The sequence below is a fragment of the Sus scrofa genome, chromosome 6 (assembly GCF_054392235.1).
Source record: "Sus scrofa isolate SSC_HxYL_T2T_F1_AM1 chromosome 6, Sscrofa_HxYL_maternal_Yorkshire_Landrace_v2.0, whole genome shotgun sequence".
Lineage (NCBI taxonomy): Eukaryota > Metazoa > Chordata > Mammalia > Artiodactyla > Suidae > Sus > Sus scrofa.
The window spans coordinates 145,972,092-145,999,519 of NC_139388.1; the positions used below are offsets into that span (position 1 = coordinate 145,972,092).

General features: G+C 37.7%; 1 protein-coding gene and 1 long non-coding RNA gene across 3 annotated transcripts in view; one reads left to right on the forward strand and one right to left on the reverse strand.

The window, feature by feature from the left end:
* NEGR1 (neuronal growth regulator 1) overlaps positions 1-27,428 on the forward strand; it is an 865,843-nt gene that overhangs the window by 755,828 nt on the left and 82,587 nt on the right. The window lies entirely within an intron of this gene.
* LOC146402859 (uncharacterized) overlaps positions 18,997-27,428 on the reverse strand; it is a 94,749-nt gene continuing 86,317 nt past the window's right edge. The window contains exon 2 of the long non-coding RNA XR_014807980.1: positions 18,997-23,140. This is a non-coding gene — a long non-coding RNA (uncharacterized LOC146402859). The remainder of the gene's footprint in view (positions 23,141-27,428) is intronic.

Here is a 27,428-nt window from a genome sequence, read left to right on the forward strand (position 1 = left end):
ATGCAGTCTTGTTGCCTGGTTACTGAAGCATACTAGGCCACACCATCTATTTGCATTTAATATTTCATTTGTTTGGAACTGAGTGAAATAGGATGATCTACTTAGGCTATATGTACAATGATGAGGACATTGTTAGTTATCCAAAAACACCTCAAGTCAAGTTCTTACTAGTTAAGTTTTCAGGCATGTCTCAACTCATTCAAAATATTGACAAATAAGTTGTGGTTTCTGTCCTCAAGGAACCCTCATTCCCCTGGGAGTATAGACTCTCTAAAACGGAGTGATTGGGCCAGATGCTCTTAAAGTTTGCTTCCAACTCTCAAATTCTATGGCTTGCCTATAAAAAGGGTGTAAAAGGTTTATGGGTCTAAATCAGCTGTGAAATTGCTTTAGTGTTCCTTATGAGCTTAGTTAAATTGACTATTTCCCAGTCAGATGGGTACATAGCACTTTTGTGAATATAGTTTATTGAGAAATATCTGCATTGAACCCAGGAATTTAGAATGAGGAAGACTCAACTCAGATATAAATCTCTGGCCCAGGTAGAGGCCCTGGAACTAAGCTCAAGTGAGAGAAAACAACTCTACAAATAGTTGTTTCATTAGGCTACTAATTAAGATTCTCAAGAGTAGCAAGTCCATCTAATTTGTCCATCAGTCTGGCAAATTGCAAAAACGGTAGGTTGTGTGCAAATGTAAAAATTTCCAGTGGGCTCATCTAACCACAGATCAATGAACCTTTCAAAGCCTGCTAGATTGGGATAGAGTGAAGAAAGCTCCTCCAATAAAAGCAGGGCACTTTGTACCTTCTTACGGGAGCTATGAAATCACCTTCATATTTTTTCCATCTGCTCTGGCCTGTTGCCTTTCTCTGTAACACCAGAGAGGAGCTATGGATTAGCTGATTTTACATATTTTCCACCCAGAAATTTTTCACAGTCAGTAGTACAGAGGAGCCAAAATTAAGTGCTACTTCAAGAGTGTGGAAATACCTCTGCCTTCCAAGAGGAAAGAGCTAAGGCTTAGGCATTACTTTGAACAAAATGTTGTTGGCCTTTGACTGCCTCATAAACAGTTTGTAGATCTTAAAGCTTCTAATTAAAAGAGTGTAAGCTGTGAACTGGTGGCCTGCCAAGGGAATCAGTGAGACAAAACAATTTACTGTCCCTCTGAGTAAATAAGCCCCCATAAGCCCTGTCCAGGAGAGTTTTTTTCAGCAGGCAAATGCACCTGGGCTGGTCTTGCAAGGAGCAGTGGATTCTTGGGAGCTGAATGTGATTCCAGGCTTAAGGAGCAACATTATGATAACCATGAAGGAGGTCAGCATGCCTTAGTGGGCAGCATTGGGGTGGGAATCCAAATCATAGTCATTACAATCCAGTAAGCAATTGCACTGTGGCGGACACTGTGTTAAATAATTTTAAATACTTTATCTCAGTTAACATTCATGACAACCCTAACAGTGGATATTTTCATCCCAATTTACAGAAGAAACTGAAGCTGAGAGAGCTAATAAGTGAGTGAGCCATTGGGTCAGGCTTTTTCTGACTCCAGTCCTGTGATCTGAAAAGTTAACCCATTTCTCAGCTGAGTCTCATCCACATAGTTAAGGGCCCACAAATTCTATGAGAATTTTGAAATTTTGTCTTTTTTTTTAATGATAATTGTGTCATTTTACCAATTTTTTTGTAAGATGTCTCCTTTATAGTGAATAATGAGCAAGTTTCAGAAATTCTAAGTCTATGCCCTTCATCTCAGGTCCACAAGATCATATTATCTCTTTAAAAGGAATTTATACATATCTCATTTGGGGAACACTGTATTAAAACAAGGTAAGACAGCAGTTTGAATTTGATTTTGGGATTTACTAGCTGTGTGATCTTAAACAGGATACCTAACTTCCCTGAGCCTCAGTTTCTTCTGTAAAATTAAGGTAACAAGGTATATGGAGTTCCCATCATGGCTCAGTGGTTAACGAATCCGACTAGGAACCATGGGGTTGAGGGTTCGATCCCTAGCCTTGCTCAATGGGTTAAGGATCTGGCATTGCTGTGAGCTGTGGTGCAGTTTGCAGACACGGCTCTGATCCCGCGTTGCTGTGGCTCTGGCATAGGCCAGTGTCTACAGCTCTGATTCGAGCCCTAGCCTGGGAACCTCCATATGCCGAGGGAACGACCTAGGAAAAAAATAAATTAAAAACATAAGGTAACAACGTATATCTATGAGAGCTTTGAGATATTTCAGTAAAATATATATAAATTCCAATGTACTTAATAAAAGTAACTATCAGTGTTAATGTTGGTTTGCTTTTAGGAGAAAAATACCGATCAACCACAGTTTTTAATACACATTTAGAAAATGGCATATCTCATAAACTTCTAAATTTATGCAGCAAGTTTCCCTCACCCAATTTTAGCAGCTAAAGAACATAGAAAAAAATAAGGTTTTTGTCTCAAAAAACTAAGAACCAGATCTGAAGTACTGGTTGATTTGCCAAGATAAAAGCCACGCTGGGCGCTTTTCCTCATAAGCTTACTTTTTTGGGAGGTGGAGATGGGGATAGATTTCTGTATCAGTCAGACAGAAAACAAGTAGGAAAATATATGCAGCAAACTAGTGAACTCAACATTCCCAGTTTGTACAACAAATGTTCCAGACTTTAGCTTTTTGAGTTATTATATAAAGTCTACTTATGAGGTAATACAACTGATTTCTACAAGATTCTTCTGAATTAATCCTTTCCAAATTATGCATACAGTTGTATCTGCAATTCTTCTATCAGGAGAAATTACTCAATCTGCTACATTTTGTATTGTACTATGCATATGTGGTTTTTCTTATCCACTTTATATATATGACAAAACTCTTGTTTTTTTAATAATCATAGTTTCTATTCTACTTTGTTCCTATAAGTTAAGCAATTTAAAAAAATTTTGGAGTTCCCGTCATGGCTCGGTGGTTAACGAATCTGACTAGGAACCATGAGGTTGCAGGTTCGATCCCTGGCCTTGCTCAGTGGGTTAAGGATCCAGCGTTGCCGTGAGCTGTGGTGTAGGTCACAGACGCGGCTCGGATCCTGCATTTCTGTGGCTCTGGCATAGGCCAGCAGCTACAGCTCTGATTGGACCCTTAGCCTGGGAACCTCCATATGCCATGGGAGCGGCCCAAGAAATGGCAAAAAAAAGACACACACAAAAAAGTTTTATTAGTGTTTGTTTCCTTCTAAGTATTACTGAGCTTAGAATTGTCATACGTAGTTTTTTTCTGAACAGATAAACAAATTTTATGTGTCACTGATCTTTAGTCCTTGCATATACTGTACTCAAACCAAACACCACACCATTTAAAACACTGGTAAAATAAACATTAGAGATTACTGAGTATTTTTCCTTAATTACAGTGAAGTTACCACAAATAATGTTCTCATTTCTACTTTTGTGTAATAAAGCATATATTAAATACTTTTCTATTGGTATATTTTATAAGTATACTATGGGGGATGATAAGAGCTTTTTTAACCTTTAATAATCCCAACAGAAAATATTTCATATCAGGAAATATTTATTTTTCATATAATTGATAGTTATTTTTAAAATATAATACCTGATTCTACAAAAAGGAAGAAATGTTTCAATTTTTAAAGGAAATAGTGGTTTTGGTTTGAGCATAAAGAACAATAATGGTACTTTAAGAAAACTATTATGGAGTTCCTCATGTATCACATTTTATAATTTACTTACATCCAAAATTCCAGTAATTTCCATTGGATCCATTTCCAATGAATCCACACATATCTGCAGTATGTAATTATAGTGTTGATATTAAAATAAGAAACTCTAAAATAGATGCATTTTTTGAGGTTTCTTGTTTTGCAAATTCTGAAGTAGAATTTCTCCAATTTAAATTTGCATGTAAAGGAGTTCCTATCATGGAGCAGCGGAAACGAATCCAACTAGGAACCATGAGGTCGTGGGTTCAATCCCTGGCCTTGCTCAGTGGGTTGAGGATCTGGCATTGCCGTGAGCTGTGGTGTAGGTCACAGACTTGGCTTGGATCTGGCGTTGCTGTGGCTGTGGCATAGGCCCACAGCTATAGCTCCTATTAGACCCCTAGCCTGGAAAGCTCCATACTCCTTTGGTGTGGCCCTAAAAAGACAATAAATAAATAAGTATAAATTTGCATGTAAAGAAAAAAGGTGTTCCTTATTATGTGTTTAGTCACACTACAAGGCTATCCACATCAGTTATATTTAGTATTGGCTCTGTGTGTCTTTAATTAATCATCTTGGTGCAAATACAGACGCTGATATTTTGCGACCATAAAAATATTAACAAAAGGACCTATCATTCTCTGATTCAGCTTATCTCATCACAAGCAGAGGAGCATTCCCTATCAGATGATTTATTGTACAACGCCCTGGCACTGATCTTCATAAAATCAATAAATAAAAATGCTTCAACTCTGTGGAATTTCTGTGTAAGTCTCAGGGTTCTTGCAAACTAAACTCTTTCCACTTTCTTTAGTTGAGCCACTAGTGAATTAAATTTAATACATGTGCTGTGTAATGGTGAAACAAAGGCTTTTGAAGATAGAGAGGAACTTGTATACTTGACCATAGTCTTGTAGCATATTTTGAAACAATGGTTCTGTTGGTCAAAGAGTTTTGGAGACTCTGAGTACTATATCATCATCTTGAAGCGTCAAATTATATATTAAACACACTAGAGGTTCTGAAAAACTTTTCAATAAACAAACCTGGTGAGCTGTTGAATTCAGAATTTTCTAACCTCATAGAAGCATGGAATATTACTCCTCCTTCTGTGTTAACTAACACCCAGCTTTGCATAGCAGATGTGCTGAATACGCTATGGAGTTCAGTTAAGGTGCCTGAAAAGCAGTCAAAATGCTTTGTCTTCATTTTTCTCACTCTTCCCAAATCACATTCCGAGAGTTCTTTGTGACCTGCATCTGCAAAGTTATCAAGCCAATCCCAGAAGTCAGCCCTAGACCTTGGGAGTGTTTTAACATCGTTTCAGGCCACAAGAGTTTTACTGACAAAATTATGTGCTCATTCAGTGTTGCAACATTCAGGTCGGGAGTGTATCTTTCTTTTACAAAAGATTTGGCTTCTGACCAAATGACCGTAGGGCATATTCTTATGATGTATTCAAATTTACCAAAAGTTGAAATAGAATCACTTTTACTTCACTGTTGATCCTTTCAATGTATTCTGCCTTCTGAATGTGGGACGAAGTCAATAGAACTTTTTACATGTGGTACATGTGGCAAGATGTTGATCAGTATATAACTTTAACATATAAATAAGTAATGAAAGTGTTTTATTTTAACAAAGGGTTTTTGTGTGATTGACAATAGCTGTTATTAATTCTATTGAGGTCAGATATCTAAATGGTCCTTATATTGTTTCCTCCTCCTCATCAGTACTTAGGCTTCATGAAATTTCTATTTATTTTTTTCCTTATATATGTATTTTTTATTAAATTATATAGTTGATTTACAATGTTGTGCCAAGTTCTGCTGTACAGCAAAGTGACCCAGTCAAATGTATATATACATTCTTTTTCTCATTTAATTCCCATCATGTTCTATCCCAAGAGATCAGACACAGCTCCCTGCGTTATATAGCAGGACCCCATTGAAATTCACTGTTTATATTTTCTGAATGTTATCTTTTCACTCTCATTTTGGCATTCTTTGACATATTACCTGAGGGGTCAGCATATTTCTATTAACACAGAAACATTATTTTTTTATTTGTGAAGGGCCCATAAAGATCACCTAGTTTTCATTTTATAGGTTTACTAAGGTTTCTCAAGACTGAATGGCTTATCTAGAGTCATGCAAATCTTAGAAGCAGAGTCAGATGACAAAACCTAGGTTTAATATTTCTCAATTTGGGGCAAACCCAGAAAACTGATGGTTGAGAGTTTCAGCCATATTCCAGAGGTGTGGGATCATTGAGCCCTCAAATTACATTAACAATCATGTTGAAAATATTTACTTCATAGTAAGGTTAAAGTTTATTTTATTCATTGAATCATCATTAATATGTCACAAATGATATATTGACTTAAAGAAAATATGCCTTCATCATCATAAGAATAGAAATAAGTTATGTATATATGCCAAGTAATTAAAAAGCTATGTCTTTATCAGACAACAACCTATTTTTAGGTCCCTCCCAATTAGAGATGCACGTGTGTGTGCATGTGTGAGGGCACATGTATAGAGAGTAAATAAATGAAAATGTGTATGTGGGCCAATAATAAATGCATAGAAAATCTGTATGCATTCTTTGGTAATATTTGCATACTAATTCCAGTTTTACTGAGACAAATCTGTGACAATTTTAAAATACCAAACAAGAAAGTTACAATGTAACATTTCAAATCAGCATAGTTGCTACAAATATTAAGTGCAGATATATCTTAGAGAAGAGTCTATTGCAGGTGAAGAATTTTGAGGATAAGACCTTCATTTGATCTTTGGAAGTTCAGAAAAATTTGCATAAGAAAATAAGATGGGACCTCTTTATGTGACGGATGTGAAGAAAAATTGGCCACTTCCAAAAGCAAGACATTGCCCTTCTCAAAAACTGACCTTTCACTTTTTTTTTTTTTTTTTTGGCTGTGCCTGTGGCATGTGAAAGTTCCTGGGCCTGGGATTGAACTTGCACCACAGCAGCGACCAGAACCATTGCAGTGACAATGGTGGCAATGCGGGATCCTTAACCTGCTGTGCCACAAGGGAACTCCCATGAGCTTTAACTTTAGAAATAAAACTAGGAGGAAGTTCCCTGGTTGTCTAGTGGTTAGAACTCCCAGCTTGCACCACTGTGGCCCAGGTTCAGCCCCTGGTCTGGGAAGCAAGATTCCACATCAAGCTGCTGCACGCCACAGCCAAAAAAAAGTAATTAATTAAAAATTAAAATAAAAAAAAGTAAACTAGAGTCCTGGTGGAGACTAAGATAAAATAAGAAGGTGATTATTGTCATTTCTTCTCTTTTTTTTGTCTTTTATCTTTTTAGGGCCGCACCCACAGCAAATGTTTGTTCCCAGGCTAGGGGTCTAATGGGAGCTGTAGCCGCTGGCCTACACCACAGCCACAACAATGCCAGATCTGAGCAGTGTCTGTGACCTACACCACAGCTCACAGCAACACCAGATACTTGACCCACTTAGTGAGGCCAGGGATCAAACCTGCATGCTCATGGATAATAGTCAGATTCATTTCCGCTTAGCCACGAAGGAACGTGCTATAATTTCCTCATTTAAATTAATCTTATAGTCACCAATTTGGCCATTTATGGTTTTTTTTGTATTCTGAGCCACATCAACTCTGATAACTGGAGCTAGAACTTTAAGATGTCATTGCCAATAATATACATAATGCAATTGTAGCCACCTTTAATCACAGATCTTTTTCTTTTTCTTTTCTTTTTTTTTTTTTTTCTGCCTTTTTAGGGCCACACCCGCAGCATATGGAGGTTCCCAGGCTAGGGTCTATTCAGAGCTGTAGCTACTAGCCTACGCCAAAGCCACAGCAACACCAGATCTGGGCCACATCTGTGACCTACACCACAGCTCACAGCAATACTGGATCCTTGATCTGCTGAGCAAGGCTAAGGATCGAACCCGCAACCTCATGGTTCCTAGTTAGATTTGTTTCTGCTGTGCCACAACGGGAACTCCAAAAAGAAAATATATATTTACTTGAAATATATTTATATATAGAAGAAAATGTACAACTGATGTTTTTGGCATTATGTTTGATTTTTTTGGTTCATGAACAATTCTCTGTTATTTGTTAATAGTGAGCAATTTAAGTTGTATTTATAAACTTGAAGCTTAAATCAATAAACAGAATCACATTATTTGGCAGTTTAATAAGATCCAGCATTGAGAAGAGGCTTTTTGTTAAATACTTAATGGTCTATACATTGATCTGGCATTTATTACAGCTTAAATATTTTGATTCAGGTGTTTCCATGTAATGTGGTGTGGACTTTGTTTTGTGGCTGAACTTTTCTCTACCACTGATAGACTGCTCTAGATCAGAGAAGACTGTTACGTCTCATTCTGTGCATATTTTCATTGATTGGGAGCGACTGTCTGGGGCAAAGGTTGGGAAGGATGTCATGGCTCTGAAAGGGCTCAAGAAGAAAGGATGCTGTGATAAAGGCACCAATGTTTCTATCCCCACTAGAATGGAAGTACCCTGAAGGCAGGAACATGGTCTTCATTGTATTCAGTTGTATCCTGAGTGCCTGTCATAGTGCCATATCTGTATGCACATACACACACAATATGTGAAGAAAAGAGGAAGGAGAATAGCAATATACATGGCATATCTTTACCTTCTCTGCACTAGGTGTGTGCATACTTCCAAGGTCTAAAATTTACAGTCCCTATGTATGTGTTGAAGTATGATGATGATCCAGTTCACTTTAACAAAAGAACTTTATGAATACCAAAAAAAACCCAAAAACAAAAACATCAAACAGTGATTTACACATATGGAGAAGTATGGCACACCCAGTAAGTCCCAACCAAAGGTCTGGCTTTTAGAAGACCATTCTGTTAGACACCTAAGGAAAGTTTGTTTTGCTACATAGAAGAGAACAAACTCTTGGTGAAAACTAATGTTATAATTTTTTTTAAAAAAAGAAAACAAAAGAAGCCCAAATCCTGAAGTGTCCTCAAGGTTTTTATATTTATCCTGCTGGCCTCAGAAGTCAGTAGTCAGCAGAGGATTTCTCACTGATAGTGAATGGATTTGCCTTTGAAGTGACTTTGGATAGAAATGGCTGCATCCACAAGATGAAAATAATGGAAGCCAAGAGACCTGGCAGACAGCTGGGTAGTGGGCACCCCCACAACTATCTCTACTGAATATACTCTCTACAGTGGAGTAATGACCTAAAGTTCTCCTATGATTAAAGCAAATAATTTTACGAGTGGTCATGAGTATGCACATTGATTGGGTTTGGCAGATTACATAATCAGCTGCAAATTAGCTTTTGGAAATGACTGGCTATCCCCAGTGGGCAGAAGTAATGGAAGCAAGGGGATCTGGCAGACAGCAGGTACCCAGAGCAGCTGTACGAGTTACATTCCCATAATTTACTGATGAAGAGAGCCAAGCCTCGACCATTCATAGCTGTGCTTTTCATTTCTGATATTTGGAGGGACTGCAGGAGGTTGCTGCACACTCAGGCAATTTACCTTCAGGATAGCAGCAAGGCAGAGTGAGCATGTCCTGCTTATACTGTACATCTCTTGAAGCATGATGTGCACATCCCTTTCCTTTATACCCAGCAGAAAAGCACAACATCTGCTCTACTGATAATTGGATACCAGCCTCGTTTGATGAAAGGATATTAATTTTCACTTCATAGATTAATAGACCTTGGGAAGTCAACTAGTCCATCACACTATCTTACTGCATCATGCTGTCATACCGCAGGATACTTCCTAACTTACCCGAAGGAGGTATTTGAGAGAGATGAAGGCATGTTTTATATTGTTGTCATTTCGAATACGGCGAACGTCATCATAACACATACAGAGAACTGCTAAACCGTTCCAAGGAAATTGTTAGATGGCTACTACCTCTCAGCTGTTAGAAACTTCCCTGTTTTTCTGTTTGTACACTTTACTAGACAGGCCCAGGCTCAGACTTACAGAAACAGTATTCATTTCCATAAGTATCAATTAACTCATGTGAGTGTTTAGTACTGTGCTAGGGACCATGGAGGCTGTTAGCTCATAAGTTTTAATTTAGCATACATTTGTTTCTGTAATATAAAAAGATATGAGATGAATTCCCATCTCATTTAGCATTCTATTTTGAATGAAACATAGAAATTATATAATTTAACATTCTATCCTAATGAAGCAGATATTAACAAATGGGTAAAGAGGTTCTAATCATAGAAAACATTAGGTTTTATTTTACCTGAGATGTTTTGTTTGATCTATTTATCATCATCGTTCCCTATAATGCATGTATTTACATCAGTGTATTTTACAAGTGCATATTTTTTCTTTATTTTTTTCTGTTTACTTCTTAAAGAAGTAGAGGTTATATATTTAAAACAAAGTAAAATGTTAATTCTTAAACCACCAAAATTTAGAGGAAAAAAAATTCTATTCTGGGGCATCAGCTATCTTGATTACTTGAAAGTAATTTATTCATCTGATCTCATAAAAGATATTAAAAACCTTCAGTAGGTTCTCAAATTATCTTAAAAAAAGCACCTTTGGAAAAAAATTTTAAGCTATGAAATAGGAGCAATTTTTTCTACTGAAAGGAGAAATACCTATTTCAAACAATTTGCAGGGTGAACCTTGATATTTCCATATATATTCATGATACACATATGGTATTATTTCAGAAAACTATTTGAATACAGAATATTATAAAGATATATGTTGTTTGCTGAATAAATGCATCTCTTTCAACCAGGAAGAATAGTTTCTCTTCGCTCAAGAACAGCACCAGCTGTCATTGATCAGTATTTACCAGCCCAGTATGTAAAGTACTAGCTAATATCACTTCAACTAAACACGCATTTCGTACTGGAAATTTCAACATCAATAAGTTTTCTCTCAATTCTTTCTAGTATATTGGAGTCAGAGAGCATTATTGGAACTGGACACACTATGCTTTGCTTATCTAATTCATAAAAGCTAATGCTTCAAACAGAAAACAGGTTAAGCACATCAAAATCGAATGCCTTCTTTTGATTGATCAATTTTCCAATATTGAGGGTGGATGTTAGCAAAGCTGCAGGTGGTTTAACTATCTATGAAAGGGTCTTGTGGAATGTGAAGACTGCTTATAATGTAGGGATTTACACATTTATTCCATCGATAGGTTACCGTAGGACTCTAGCAGGTAAATAATGAATTCTTGCCTTGTTACTCATCTACTGCACATCTCCCTGGCTCAGCCAGGATCTGTAGTGTTATTTGAACAGAACAAGCAGATAATCAAACATTCTGTTTTTACAGAATTGTCCCAATTTAGGGTCCTTCAGGACCCTCCAGGATACCTATTTGAGATGTTTTTCTTTCTGAAAAGCCTTATCTTGGGATAAAAAAAGAAGAAGAATATAGTGTGTCATAATCTAAGCCCAAAGAAAGGCGAATCTTGGTCCCTTTAACAGTTCTCAGAGAAGTGAAAATAAAACCAGGAAAGCAAGATCTATTATTGCACAAGGCAAGGACATTAAACTTCTAGCCAATAAATACCTTCATCCTTCCCATGCTCTCTTTTACCACCTGCTGCTGTACTCAAACTAAGAGTTAGTCCCTCACCATTTCTGATTTCAGGAGTTTTCTAAGATTCCATGGATATCATCCCTAAATCAGGTACAGATGCCACTGGAGCCCACTTCTGGCCCTTTAATTCCTCTATTCCTTCTGGTTTCTTGTGCCTTGTTTCCATATTGCTCTCCTTGTGTGCTGGTCATGATACCTATTTCTATTTGGGGATATCGTACATCACTTAAAATCCTCTTTCTGTTAAACTGGGCAGGAGCCCACATTGACCATTGGCATCTTATTTACAAAAAGGAAATGAGAAAAAGTTATTATAATTAAGGGGCAAACTAGTCATAGACAGTGAACATATAGAAAGTTCTGCACAGCTGAAATTTTAAGATGTGGGAGAGGCAGAAATTGATCCTCAAAGCCTGAAAAAGCTCTGGAATGATTTTCTGTCAAAAACTAAAATGTTGGAACAATGATCATGTACCTTTATTAAGTATTCATCCCTGGAAAGATGGTGGCACATTTTCAATGTCTAGCACGTACTCAACAAATGTTACTAGAACTGTTGATCTATGTCTTTAAAGCAATGGTTCCTTAAAAAAATGTGAATATTGCTCTATCTTCTCTGTCTTCCACTTTTACATAGCATTATATAGATGATCATTTCTTCTTTTCTTTTACTTCCTCCTCATTTCAGAAGTTACCAGATTACTAAATTTCCGTGGTTACCAAAATCCAAACCTTTGCTTATAATATCTGCTTATTACCTACCTGCAATGACATATGTTAATGTCAGAGTTTATGATACTCAATATAAATACTATAGCAATTTAGAGGAAGAGGATAGCAGTGAGGGAGAGTCCTTAGAGGATGCTTTAAGAAGGAAGTGGGTCTGTACAATGATTTTAACCAACTGTACAGTTTGAGGGCATGGTAAGACTGCCTTCACTTCAGACTTAAGTCATGTATTTGTGGGTGCTCAGGACCACCTTCAATTTCAAGCCAACTGGCCACAAATTCAGGGATCCCCATGACCATCCTTGGGTTTGATAATACACTAGAGGGGTTCAAGCACTCATTGAAAGCTGTTATACTCATGGTTAATACAGAGAGAGGATACAAAAATCAGTCAAAGGAAAAAATGTGTAGGGCAGAGCCTGGGAGGAGCCCAAATGCACAATGTCTGGCCGCTGTCTCCCTCTGGAGTCATGGATGGTGTCACCTCCTTCTGGCTGCAGTAGGGGAGGGTACACACAGAATGTTGCCAACCAGAAAAGCTCACAGCCTTTGTTGTCCAGAGTTTTTATTAGGGCTCAATCACTCCTGCCCGTGTGGTTGTGTTTCAGTCTCAGCCCCTCACAAAGGTCAGGCTACCTTTAGTCATTAATTCTTCCAGAGGTCAGAACTGCAGCATGTACTCAAAGCCCTGGTCATAGATCATGTTGTTAGACTGTCAAGTAGTGGCCAAAGCCCTCAGCAAACAAAGACACTCTTATCAGGCAGGCAATTCAAGGGCCTAGGACATTCCTCCTCCCAGGAGTCCAAACCTCTCTTTGGGTGAGTCCAGATTTCATACTACACAGTCTGGAACTGATTTTTAAAAGAAAGAGAAGATTAAGGTAGGTAGAGTGGAGATAAGTCATTTCAAGCAAAAGGATGAATATAAGGAGAGATTTGGAAGTATAAGTGAATGAATGAAAAGGAATGCTAACGTGAGGATCCCAGTTGAGCTAAAGCAGGAGATGCTTCATAGGAAACTGAAGATGAATACGTTGGGCTAGAATATAGGACACAGATTCTGAATGGGCTTAAAAGCCAAATAGGGAGTTCCCGTTGTGGCTCAGTGGTTAACGAATCCGACTAGGAACCATGAGGTTGCGGGTTCGATCCCTGGCCTTGCTCAGAGGGTTAAGGAGCTGGCGTTGCTGTGAGCTGTGGTGTAGGTCGCAGACGCGGTTCGGATCCTGTGTTGCTGTGGCTCTGGCATAGGCCAGTGGCTAGAGCTCTGATTCGATCCCTAGCCTGGGAACCTCCATATGCCGCAGGAGCAGCCCAAGAAAATGGCAAAAAGATCAAAAAAAAAAAAAAAAAAAAAAAAAAAAAAACCCAAAAAACAAAAAAATGCCAAATAGAACTCAACAGTTGTTTTTTGAAGCAATAAAAAAAATGGAATATTTAAGATTCTTGAATTTGCAGGATAAGTAGAATGATAAAAACTACATAAAGCAATTCTTTTTTCTAGACCCCACATTTTAAATAATGCTGGTGATTATAAAGAACAAACAGTAAAGCAATCAAATTTTTATTGGCCCAATTATAGGAAGAGGGTCTGTTTATACAGAATCAGTACTTAGGCAAAATAGCTTTCTTCCCAGACCTGGTGGAATTTCATATTTCAAATAAACAAAACTAGGATTGAAGGGAGAAAAATAAAGCAAAATGATATAGACTGAGCAATTTAAAGGATACTTTTCTGTCCATCGCAATAATTTATGAGCTAAATGAAAAATGTTTTGAGGAATTATGTTTCCATCACTAAGTATTCAGGTAGTGGATGGCTACTCACCTACATTTTCACATTCATTTGTAGAGATTTTTTGCATTGGGGAACAGCATCTCTTCCTATTTTAGAATCCTGTGGTTCTTCAAAATACACAGAAAAAAATAGGTGAGGGAAGGCCAGGATCCAAAGACATCTGCTAGGAAATTGCAGGCATATAGGTATAAAGTGATCCAATTTTAGGCTAGGGAGGTGGTAATGACCATAGAACAGAAGGATGAAAGAGATATTTCAAAAGAGAAATGAACAGAACGTGGTGAATGGCTAGATGGGGAGCATGAATCTGAGGAAACTGCAAAGAATCCCCATCATTTAAGCATGAGTGACTGAGCTAACTGTGAAATTGCTAGCAGACACAGTCATCACAATGGAAAACAATTTTTGGAGAAGGATGGTGAATTCTTTCTTAAATTCTTTCTTAAACATGGTGAGACAGTTTCCATTTAGATTCTGATGGGAGGCTAGTGACTTCTTTTTCATTGCTTCAAGATTTTTGTTATGGCATTTATCACAGTGTGTCTTATATTAGAATTACTTAGGTTTAGCTGTCTCCTAAACTTGATTTTGAGATTCTTGAGAACGGGGTCAAAGTTTCATATATTCCTTTATTTTACCAAACCAGTTTTGTGTCTTGCACATTTCAAGTAAATGGTTTGATATTAAATTACTTAAATATAAAAACTGTAAGTGCATGTCATCAACAAAAACTTAGTCAATCTAAGAAAATTTTATTCAAGACAAATTTGAAGATATTACCTGGGAAGAGTAGCTCAGAAAGCTCTGAGAACTGCTCTGCCTATCAGAAATCAAGGCACAGTTATATAAGTTTTTTGAGACAGAGGGCTGTACCTCAAATGACATATTATTGAAAGTTTACATAATCCAGTTCTAAACATCATTCTGGTAGGTCATGTGACCCCTTACAAAATCAAGAGGGAATGTTATCTTTAAGGAGTTTTCTTGTAGATGCTAGGAGAATATTGTTTCTTACAGTTAAGAGGATATTCCTGCCACTAGGGGAGATCTGGTTGATGCCTAATGCAGATACACAATGCACAGTAAGGGAGAGGAGGCCAAAGAGCAAAGAAAACTTTTATGTTCAAATTTTTCTTGTCTTGGAGTTTCTGCTGTGGCTCAGTGAATTAAGAATCTGACTGCAGCAGCTTAGGTAGCTGTGGAGGCATGAGTTCCATACCTAGCACGGTGCAAAGGGTTAAAGGATCAGCTACAGCATAAGCAGGTTGCAGCTACAGCTTTGTCTCAGTCAATCTCTGGCCCAGGTACTTCCATATGCCATACGGCCATAAAATTAAAAAAAAAAAAAATCTTGGTATAAAATATGAATTTATTTCACAATACAGAGAAAAAAATATAAAGAGGGTACTGACTGCTTGGAGAAGAGGGGAAAATTGCTGAATTAGGAGTCAAGGAGGTGGAGAAACAGGAGAGAGATCAGAGTCGTGCATTGTTAGGGACACTTGAAAGTGAGCATTTCAAGACTGAAGGGCTAGCTGATTATGAAGTCTTGATAATAAGGATGGAGAAAAGGCTTTTGTGTTTGCTCAATAAAGGTTTAATTGATAATTTTCAAGAGGTACTGACACTATTGTAAATGGTTTAGAACTTCTCATTAGAAGCAGAGTGTACCCTATGCCTCAGGATCACTTACAGAGACAGGCAGGTTTTCTCATCAGTGATTTCTTTTCTTTTTTTCTTTTTCTTTTTCTTTTTTTTTTTTTTTTTTTTGGTCTTTTTGCTATTTCTTTGGGCTGCTCCTGCGGCATATGGTGGTTCCCAGGCTAGGGGTCCAATCGGAGCTGTAGCCACCGGCCTAGGCCACAGCCACAGCAATGCGGGATCCAAGCCACATCTGCAACCTACACCACAGCTCACAGCAACGCCAGCTCCTTAACCCTCTGAGCAAGGCCAGGGACCGAACCCGCAACCTCATGGTTCCTAGTCGGATTCGTTAACCACTGCGCCACGACGGGAACTCTTCATCAGTGTTTTCTGTACCATTCTCCCTCATCTGAAACTCTTCCTTGCAAACTAAAAAGTTTGCATTTTTCCTGTCTGACTTCAAGAGACCAGTGTCTGTCTCCTGGAATGCTGATAGAAGGAAAAGCCAATAAGCATATTCTTCTGTTTTGTTTTGTAGTTTATATATGTGGTGGTTGTCCTTTTTTTTTTTTTTTTTATTTTGAAACTATAGCCCTTTGAGAATGAGAGAGAGTCAGTTAGTACAGGGGCTATAGGCTAGAAATGTGGAGGGATAGCCTTTGCCGTGAAAGGCTTGAATGGCATTCACACTAGGATGGAGGGTGAGAAAGAACACTGCTGTGACTTTATGTTTTCACTTCAAGAAGAAAAGGCTCAAGCTCTGAATTGGTTACTAGATATTCTAAAATGTGCCTTTTTAGAGTTCCCTGGTGGCTCGGCAGGTTAAGGATCTGGCATTGTCACTGCTGTGTCTCTGGCTATTGCTAGTGTGGCATGGGTTCAATCCCTGGCCCAGAAACTTCTGCAGACCACAGGTGTGGCAAAAACAAACAAACAAAAAAAATATTAAAAATAAATAAAGTAAAATGTGCCTTTCCTGTCTTTTCCCCCATCATACCACTTACTTTATTTATATCCATTATGTCCTTTAGTCACCCTGTATTATCATCCTTAGCCCTCAAAATTATGGACTTTTCAATGCCTCCTCAAGTCTGTAAATCCTAGATAGCATTAACTTCCTTGAATTCATTGTTGATTTAATAAACACTACTTGAACACTTCCTATGAGCCAGTCGTTGTGCTGGGATCTTCTGTGAAATACTTGTTACGTGTATCCTAAGGTGCTTTGGGCTGTAGGTAAAAGAAAACATCAAATCAAAATTCCTTGAACAGTAGAAAACATTGTTATTTTACATAACAAGAAAGTAGCTCCAGAGTGAGTCAATTCAATAACTCAAGGAGCCACCCTTTAATTCTGCTCTGTGTTGGGCTAAGAGCCCTTATCACCACAGGTTGACTGCTGCAGTTCCAGGCTTTCCATGCAGATATACCCAAGTCTCAAGGAAGAAAGGCAGCCCTTTCTTCTTTGGTGTTTCTTCTCCTCAGTGAGCAAACATTCCCCCAAATCCCATGGCAGTCTTCCTTCCACATGTCATCACTTAAGATGTAACTCAATCATTGCCAAAGCTGAGTCACAAGTCCCTTTAAACTAATCACACAAGGGGAAGTACATTACCAAAACTGGATTCTTTTTTTTTTTTTTTGTCTTTTTTTTTTGCTATTTCTTAGGCCGCTCCCATGGCATATGGAGGTTCCCAGGCTAGGGGTCAAATCGGAGATGTAACCACCGGCTTACACCAGAGCCACAGCAACACGGGATCCGAGCCGCGTCTGCAACCTACACCACAGCTCACGGCAACGCCGGATCGTTAACCCACTGAGCAAGGGCAGGGACCGAACCCGCAACCTCATGGTTCCTAGTCGGATTTGTTAACCACTGCGCCACGATGGGAACTCCCTGGATTCTTATCCCAAGACTGGATTCTCCTCTGGGTGGGTGTTAATCCAATGGACACAATCCAGCCAAAGATAGGGAGAAGGAAGGCATTACCTGTGGCAAGTAAGGAGAACACCCAGAATCTTTCCCAAAGCAGTGTCTACCTGACCCGCAAAATCAGAGAACTTTTAAGCTAAGGACACATGCACACATTCATGAGGGGGCTAGAGCAGAGGAGAGTTTGGCATAGAATTGGGACAGAGTTTAACGGAGCCAAGCTTTTGTTGATTGAACTCAGGAGGGTCAACATTAGCATTCCACCCTCCACAAGAATAGGGGCAGGAACTCAAAGGTGTATTGTTATGTATATTCCTTGAGGAACCAGGACCCTGCCCCAAGACTGCACTATTCTTTTTTGACTGCTCCTCCCTTGTTTCTGCCTTCCCTCCCTTCCGGTCATTAACTACTGAGACAGGTTCAAGGGCTCTCATTGAGGCCAGGCTTAAATCACAAAATAGCTTAAACCAAAACACGTTCTCTTATGTCCAGAAAGCCATTCCTGGTTCTTTCTCTGGGACCCTCTAACCTATCTGCTTACACCTAGACTGGTTGAGACTAATGGGGGTTTACATTATATATCTTAATGCTTTAGGAAATAAAACAGATCAATGAAAGGTCAAACAGGAGTTCCCGCGTGGCAGAGCGGAAATAAATCCGACTAGGAACCATGAGGTTGTGGGTTCGACCCCTGGCCTCACTCAGTGGGTTAAGGATCCAGCGTTGCCATGAGCTGTGATGTAAGTCGCAGATGCGGCTCAGATCTGGTGTTGCTGTGGCTTAGTCTAGCAACTACAGCTCTGATTATGTACCGGAATCCACGTTCTTGTTCAAGGCAGTCAAAGAATGAACTTCATGAACACACAGGCAGCATGCAAGCAAAGTTTTTATTAAGGGAAAGCAGATAGCTCCCAGGGTTACTGGGAAGGGGGAGAAGAGCCCCCCTTCTCTATTGTCCTATAAGGGTTTTTATTCCTTAAAGTTGGGGGGGGTACCAATGTGGGGTCCAGAGAGATGTGGTCTTCTCCCATTGGCCTTGCTTAGTTACCTATATCAGTCTTTGTCCAATAGGGACCTACGGGTGGAACTGTCCCTTAAGGCTCAGAGTTTCTTTGACCTTTTCTTCCTGTAAACTGAGACAGGGGATTAGAGATTAATGTCCTTCTGGGGGTAGGTACACTCCCTATAGTAAACATCCTCCTTTGGGGATGTTACTCCCTGGAGCCCTTAAGCTACAAATGTTAATCAATGGCCATATCAAAGAATGCATCAAAGCCCATGCTCCTACACTGACTATCTGAGTTAATGTTCTGCCTCAATTAGACCCCTACCCTGGGAACCACCAAGGGTGCAGCCCTAAAAAGAAAAAGAAAAAAGGTCAGATAAACAATGTTCATTTAGGTTAGTATAAGACACTAATGTGTCTTGCATATTTTTTTTGGAAGAATGCCATTGGCCATGTATATTTTATGCTATTGTCATGAGCACTATTTGAGTAAGAATAATGCAATTTCGGTTTCAGTTAGGTAGGTGACAAATGTTCTAAATTTGTATTTCAAAATTGAAACAAATACGTAATAGTCATTGTTATCTTTGGCTGGATTTTATACAGTCTTGATACAAGCAAAAAGAGCACAGTCCTACAGAAGAAATCATTTACAAAATAATCTTCATTTAAGAACAAGAAATTTGTCAGTATCTGTAAGACATCGCATTGACATTTCCAAGACTACATTATGAAGAATAATATATAGCATGCATCTATTCAAACTCTGAGTCATACTTTTAAATTTTAAGTGGGTTATATAGATTAGTACCTAAGTGATAATATGATTCAGTTTAAATCGTGGATTAACATAAGGTTATTGCTTTATTTGAGGGTGAGGAGCCAGTTTGTTTCGTTTTGTTTTGTTTCTCTCCAGCAAGTGCAGTCATTTAAGTTTTATCCCATTCTGGCGCCAAGATATGATGAATTGAAAGCAATATAGCAAATCCTCCTCCTTTACAACTGTATGGGCTTTTGTTTTCTGGCGTTCCTATTTTAAAGTAACTCAAATTGGCTTTAATGGGAACATCCTGGGTGTACTCCAGAGAAATAAAACCAGTTAGACAAATTTGGGCTTAGTGAGACAGCTCTGTTTAAGCGTTTTGCATTCTGAAAGACCCAATTTTAATCATGGCTTTACTGCTTACTAGCTTTGTGACCTTGGATTAGTAACACAATCTTTCTGTGGCTTAGTTTCATCTTTTATAGAACAGAAAATTAATACTTATATCAATCAGTATTCTTTATAGGAAACAACAGAAACAAATGATAAAAAACTTAAATAAGAAGTAATTTATTGAAAAAAATACCTTAGGAGCTAGTCAACAAGAGACTGAGGAAGCAGGTCTGAGAATAGACCAGGAACAAGAAATGCTTGAGGACCAAGAATTAGAAAACTGGAAACAGCATGAAACTGGACAAGACTCATTGCTACTACCTTGGTCTCCTTACTGGATAACCTCCAATCTCCTTGAAGGATTTCAAACCTCAGGAAAGATCTCCTGATTCATTGAATTTAGGTCACTGTTCCTGTTCCTATGTAGTCTGAGACAGACTAAGGTAATATTTACCTCCTTTGGCTTATATTGTAGAAACCTGTCTATCTTTACTATTCCCATATACAGAGCTACATTCAATGAAGCAGTAATCCTCCAGTCTTCCTGGTTGCAGGAACCAGGGCATTATCTGAATGATTTGTGTTTAGTCAGGGGAAATTTATCCAAAATAGAAGGAGGATACGAGTAGTTCATGGTACATGATGGCAAAAAAATAAAAATATTAGGATAATTTAGCCAATAATTAGTGAAGATTCTGCTTCTCTGAGTTATTGAATAACAATGAAGGTAGAACATTCTGGCAGAGTTTGGGGGAAGAGTAGACTTCTGAAGAACGAAATGCCTCTTGAGGAATAGAATGTTAATTGGAGAAGATTCAAAAACATATAGTGCTTCAAAACCTAATTTCAAGACCTCAGATTTGAATCAGTGAGAGTTCTATTGCAAAAGCTACTCTAGACTCAGAAGCAGAAAGTGACTTTTTCCAGGAAATTAGGATAACGAAATTGTGTGAGAGGGCTGCAGTAACAGGCTCTAGGCTGGCCTCCAGAATTGGCTGCCAGAACACTGTATACCCTTTCTACCAAGGAAACTGCTATAGCAGGGAAGGTCAGTAAGCTGGAGAATTCAGGAAGTGAATCACACAACTGTTGCCTCTGGAAAAATCCTGCCTTAATTAGAATCTTGAAATCAGTTCAGAGTAGCTGGCACCGTGAACTCAGAACCACATCATTCCTATTAAGTTTCTCAGGAGCAAAAGGGACTCACACCCCATTCCTTCCTATCTGTTAAATTAAGGTCTGAATTTAGGTCTTAAGCATATACATTTGATTTTTTGGAATATAAATCATGTCTTGAAACGTAATTCCAAGGGAGTAAGAGAATGTCATTTTTAGCTTCCCAGCCTCTGCAGTACAAGAAAGCACATCAGAAGGTTGTCGGGAAAAAAAATGCCAGCTAAGCTAATCTGTTCTACTTAGCACATCATTAACATGTTTCAGAAAATGTGTGCTTTAAATATAATTTAGTTGCTGCAAATTTATTACATTGTAAAGAAAATTAATAAGCAAATATGATTTCTTAAATTTCAAGGCAAAGTACACTTGCCTACAAAGGGAAACTTTGCTCATTTTTACCAAAATACTCTATTTTTATTTGTTTTTTTGTTTGTTTTTACTGGATGCTAAGGGATATGGGCAATCAAAACAAACAACTTACACCATAAGCAAAGTTTTTTGAGCAAAACTTTGTCATTTGGTATTATTTACTCCTCAGCTCATTATTTTCATTTTGAACCATCCTGAGCAGGTTTCATATTAGTCAATTTAGCTAATGTTGCAAAAATGAGGGCAAATAGTGTGGAACAGAGTGTGCAAACTCAAAAGACTTTGAAAGACCTGGATTATGAACAAGTAAGTAATTTGTGGAATTTAGAATAACAATGTGTAAAAGGCATGAAATCTCAGACCAAATAATCAGAAGGGCTATAGCCTAAAAGAATTCAGAGAACAAAATACATGCCAGGAGAGAGGTCTTGAGTAGTTACAGGTATTATACTAAAATCATCTGTCTGGGAGACAGCAGTGAGGAAAAGAGGAAAGAAAGTGGTTCCTTTTGATAGATGGAGAGGAGTGACTCTTCAGATGTTACAGTGGCATTAGGTAAAGCACTACTACGTAGGTCTGTTTCATTGACAACATTCCAGATTCTGTTCTGCTGGGCTCTCACAATGATTACTGGAGATTATTCCCTGAAAATGTGATGTGGTCTTATAAAGGAAAGACTGGATGTTTTTAAGATAGATCTTCTTTCATTTTCCATCCACCTAACTAATTTCCAACCAGAATTGAAAGGTACAAAAAACTTTCAATTGTTTCTTCTTTTTTGTTTTTCTGTCTCTATATGGAGCAGAAGTGGTCAACACCTTTCTAAATGCTAAATCACCTTGCTGTTTTGGACAATCAGGTAAAAACATTCTTTTGTCTAACCAGGGTCTCAAGACTGTTATATAGAGCATGATGGGGAAAAAACATCTAAAGATATTAGAGATGGTATTATTTTTATATAATAAAAAGAGGAACAATAGCACTGTTAATTATAATTTAAAGCATCATTAATATTATTTATGGCATATGTTGATGTGTGATTGTTGCCAAGAATTGTGCTAAATACTTGACATAAATTAGCATACATGTTTTGTCTCTAGTTCTTACTTGGTTTGCATTCAGGGGAAAAAACCAACACACACACAAAAAGACCCTGAAATGTCTATGTGGGGCTCCGCTAACATACCCTCAGAAAAATATTCCATTAAGAACCAACTTTTTAACAGTTAAAGCTGAATTAGCAGTAGAAAGTTTCCAGAGACTAAAAGGGCAAGGCCTGTTTTGTGCCTAGTAGGCTTGTTTGAGTCTGAATGTCACCCTGTTTGGGGATATGCTAAAGATAACTGAAGCATCAGCTGGATTATTAGGAAAGGTCCCTCCCAATCCTTTCATATTCACCTCAGGCCTAAAGAGATAGGTTGAATTTGCCTTCTTTTCTTTCACCATAAAAATTACAAAGTAACAGACATGGCCAGAAGGGAGGAGGATGAGAGATGCAGTGAACTTGCCTTTCCTCCTTTCTCCATCTTCTCTCCCACACACACCCTGCTGTGCCTTTTCTCCTTTCTCCATTCCATCTATACCCACCATTATCTACTAACTAAATAAAAACTAAGATTACCAAGGTCAGAGCCCTATCCCTCATCTCATTGGGATAACCTCAGTCTTAGAGAGTTATTTAATTTATAATTTTCATGGTTACTGTTAGAAAACACTCTGTAGAATCTTTCCATTAGTCAAAAAAGTGGTAGAGTCCAGTTATCACCTCCATAAAGGTTTGATTTAATATTTGATTTCTCCTGAAAGTTGGAGATAGAGTTTTATGTAAGAAGAGTTTGGATCAAATTGGTGTAGTATCATGAAAAGAGTTCTTAGTGAGTTAAGAGTAGCTTCTTGTCTTTGTCGTTCACTGTGTCATTTTGGGGTATTAGTCATCTTCTCTGCGCCTCAGTTTCTCTATCCATATAATGAGGAAGTTAAACTGGAAGACTTCAGTTTGTATGATGCTTTGCCCATTTGCCCGGCTGTGAAAAGATGAGAGATTATTAATATTGTTGGGTAAAGGCTGATAATATAAAAGGAAAATCTACATTGAGAACTCAGCAATAAATTGTTGTCTTAGAACGTGTGAGTTGCACACACTTTCTGGTAATATCCAATATATTAAAGGCCATTTGTAAGGTTTCCATATCTTGATTTATTTTAGTCTGGAATTGCTTTCTGAAGGGATAATCTCATTTATGATATTGCCTTTTTAAGATGTTGCAGCATTATACAGAAAGATAAATTTGCACTGCCTGCTAAATGCAAATGATCGCTATTTTGAAGAAATACTTTCAAAGCTTTATTTTGTACAGATGTATATGGAGATTCTTATATATTTAAGGGTTACAGGCAGTAGCAATCAATAAAGTTAGTTGACCCTGGGGATGAAAAATATAACATTATGTGAAGAATAGTATCCTGGTAGTACTAGAGAGGAGCACCTAGCTGATATTTTATCCATGTGCCCAAATGGAATACTTTAAGATTGCTCAAATTGCCATGAAAATTGGTATACATAAAGCCTACTTGAAAAGCTGAAATAGAATGGAGGGCTGATGTCAGCAAAGCTAGTTCTCAGTCAAGGCTCAAAATTCAAGGCATGTTGAAAAGTATATGAAAATAGTTGAGATCAGTTTACCTAAAAAACCCATAATATGGTTTTCAAGTTTATACTCTCCAGGAGCATAGTGGTTATTTTTCAGAACATAGAAAATGACCTATGCATTTTTGCTCTTTAGTCCTAAGGAATAGAAATCTAGGTAAAGGAAATTCTTAGTGAAAGTGCCATTTTAAAAACCTTTTTACATGCTGCTGTTGTGGAAATTATTGTTAAATGCTGAGTACTTTCATTTATTTGATGTGTTTTAAGCCAAAAGAAAGCAAATCCTGGCTATTCAAAGTCCACTAATGACAGTTGCCTTTGAACAGAGATGGAATATGCCTGACATCATGCTGCCTTGCCTCTTCTCATAATTGTGGGACTCTTTCCCTCTGAGCCTGGACATGGCCACATGGCCTTAGACTTTCTCATCACAGCACTTCTGGCAGCCACTACCAGTGGATGAGAGTTGACACTGCAGATAAAGCCTTAAAGGTCTGATACAGTCATGTGCATAGATATCTATATCTATAAACAAATACCTCATTGGAATCCAATCAGCTCTAGAGAATAAGATATAATGTTGATATCATCAATTATCATGGATTGTTGCAAAACCTCCTAAATGGGTCTCATGCTATTGCTGTTGCCTCCTGCCCCCCTGCAGTCAATTTGCAACTTTTAAAACTTAAGTCATATCTCATTGCTTTCTCCAAACTCTCCACAGGGCCCCTTTCACTTGAAATAAAAGCTCCAAACCTTAAAACATAACCCTGCATAATCTGGCACTCTGCCATTACTCTGACTTTATTTCCTAATTCCTCCTTCTTTAGCCAACATGTTTCAATCAGACTGGCCTCTGTGCTAGTGCTAGAACTTGCCTTTCCAGTGGCTCTTCCTGTACCTGGAAAACATTCACCTGCATTCTCATTGACTTCAAGTCTTTGCTCAGATATCCCCTCTTGGAGTGTTCTACCCTGACCACCCTTTTTATAATTGATTCTCCACCCAATCCCATTGTCAATTTCCCTTCCCTGACTAATTTCTTTCTTTATCTTACTTATACTGAATCAGTTTTGTAAGTTTTAATCGCCTTCTCCCTCCTCAACTAGAATGTAAATTTCCACCAGGGCAGTGTTCTATTCACAACTTTATCCCCAGCACCTAATTCAGATGGTATACAATTCAATTATTTGTTGAATTAATGCCTATACAACTCAGTGAATTAATAATAGTTATGCTCAAAAGGATTCAGGGAAGTACAAAAGTGAAATAAGGAGTGAGATAAATCCCAATAAGCACAATTTCTACTTGTCATGTCCAGTTTGGAGACTTGTAATTTGTAGCTTAAAAGTGATCGATATTAAAACATTTTTTATTTCATGATAAATAACCACAAAATCCTATAACAACACAAATCCAAGTGAAAAAACTAAAGAAATGAAAATTAAAAATGGAAAAGGAGAATGTAAAAATTTCCTAGTCATAACATTTGATACTGGAGTTTGTTTAAAATAGTGATTACTTTCTTGACAAGCATAGGATTTTTTAATCATAAGAGCCTGTGAATTAGGTAAATATATTTTTTCACTGTTTCCTACCAACTAACAGTTTTTCCATTTTGTTTAGAAAGATGAGCTGTAGCAGGTGTTTTTTTTCCTCCCGTGTCAAAAAAAAATTCTATATATACAAGATGTTTCTCAGCAACTCAGTCCAAAATACCTCTTTGCTACTGTTTCTAAAACTAGTTATTTAATATTAATGTGTTTCTGCTTTGGCAACAATGAAGATGAACAGCTATTTGTGGTGTGGGCTTTGTTTCTGTCTTTTGGCTGTTTAGTGTAGAGGTATCAATACGAAGAGTTAATGACGCTTTAGAAAATAAGCAGGGGCTTAATCTTCATTGCTCCTGATTCAGTGTTTCATCAATATCATAAGACCTCATGCTGGAAATGATATGGTACATTAGTTCTGATGCTCAGTGGTTTATAATTTGCTATAGAAATTAGGCTTAGTCTTCAGGATTAGGCTAGTGTCCAGAAAATAAAGGTACAGAGAAAGTGAGAAAAATAAAGCTTGGAGAGGAGCCTAACAGTAAAGGATCTAGTGTTATCACTGTTGTGGCTCAGGTCATTGCCGTGGTGCAGGTTCAATCCTTGGCCCCTGAACTTACGCATGCCAAAGCCATGTCCAAGAGAAACCCAACGAAAGAAACAAAAAAATCCCAGCACACAGAGAAAAAAAAGAAAAAAAAAAAAAAAAAAAAAAAAAAGGAGAGGTGCAAAAGGCAAATTAATAAATTTTCAACCAAAGGCATGAACATACTTTTACCTACAAAGTGACTAAAAAGCATCACAAGACAAGCAAATGAAATACAAGAGACAATTTAAATAAAAGTTCATACTTTAAAAGCAATCTCTCAAATAAATACTTAAAGGGAAAAACAATGGGAAAGAGAGGATCAAGAAAATGAGTGCCTTCAATTCTATATCATGTCTTATCAATGGTGGTTACAAAGTGGTTTTATTTATTTACTTTTTAGGGCTGCCGTTGTGGCATAGGCAAGTTCCCAGGCTAAAGGTCGAACTGGAGCTACAGCTGCTTGCCTACACTACAGCCATAGCATCGTGGGATCCAAGACTTTTTGGCAACCTACACCACAGCTCATGGCTACGCTGGATCCTTAACCCATTGAGCAAGGTCAGGGATCAAACCTGCATCCTTATGGATACTAGTCAGGTTCAAAACCCACTGAGCAACAATGGGAACTCCCGGTTTTATTTTAAGAGAACATGCAGAGGATAATTATAATAGTTACCAAAATCTTCATTGGTAGAACTGTCTAAAGACTATTCATATAAGACCATGATCCAAGGAATACCAATCAAGTCAAAATGCTTGTTTTATCTTGATACTTGATAGAGATTGTTCATTTTTACCACTTTTGCCATTTTGGAAAAGGAAACCTGAGGAAGCAGAGTGGCATCTACATTAATGAAAATATGTGGACAAAACCAAGAAAAGAGTTACAATTATCCAAATGGTTTAGGTCCCACAAAGTCATTATCACATGAATAAGGATGGTTATAGTAAAGAGAAGGGATTACAGTTTGCAAAAGTATTTGTCTATAGAAGCTAAATTTATCACCCATTCTGTCCCTTTTTTTTTTTTTTTTTTTCCTTACTGTCCACCCAGGCTCTGGGGGCAACTTCTAGCAGAAGGATAGTGTGGCCTGTGTTTGGGTTTTCTGAATACTTTTCTCACTCACCAGCTTGTGTCCTCAAGCAAGTGCTACATCCATTTTCTTACCTAGTGAAGATTTAATAATAAAGTCTACCTTCTGGAGTTCTGAGATGAAATTGATTACTTGAATAACGCATGCAAAACAATTATAATAGTGTTTACCTTTTAATACACATTAGTTATTATTATTACATTAAAAAAAGGAATTAAAGTTTTAATAGAATGAGCCTGATTTAGAAATTAAAAAAAAAAATGGAAAGAAAAAGAAAATCAGACAGGCTCTAATCTTTATTAGTCAAGTGACTTTTAGGTAAGTTATTTGATCTCTCTAAGACCCTACTTCATTAATTCTAAATTAGGAATAAATATTCCTATTTTTAAATGTTCTTCAAGAGAATTAGAGATTAGGGATGTAAGACGCTAA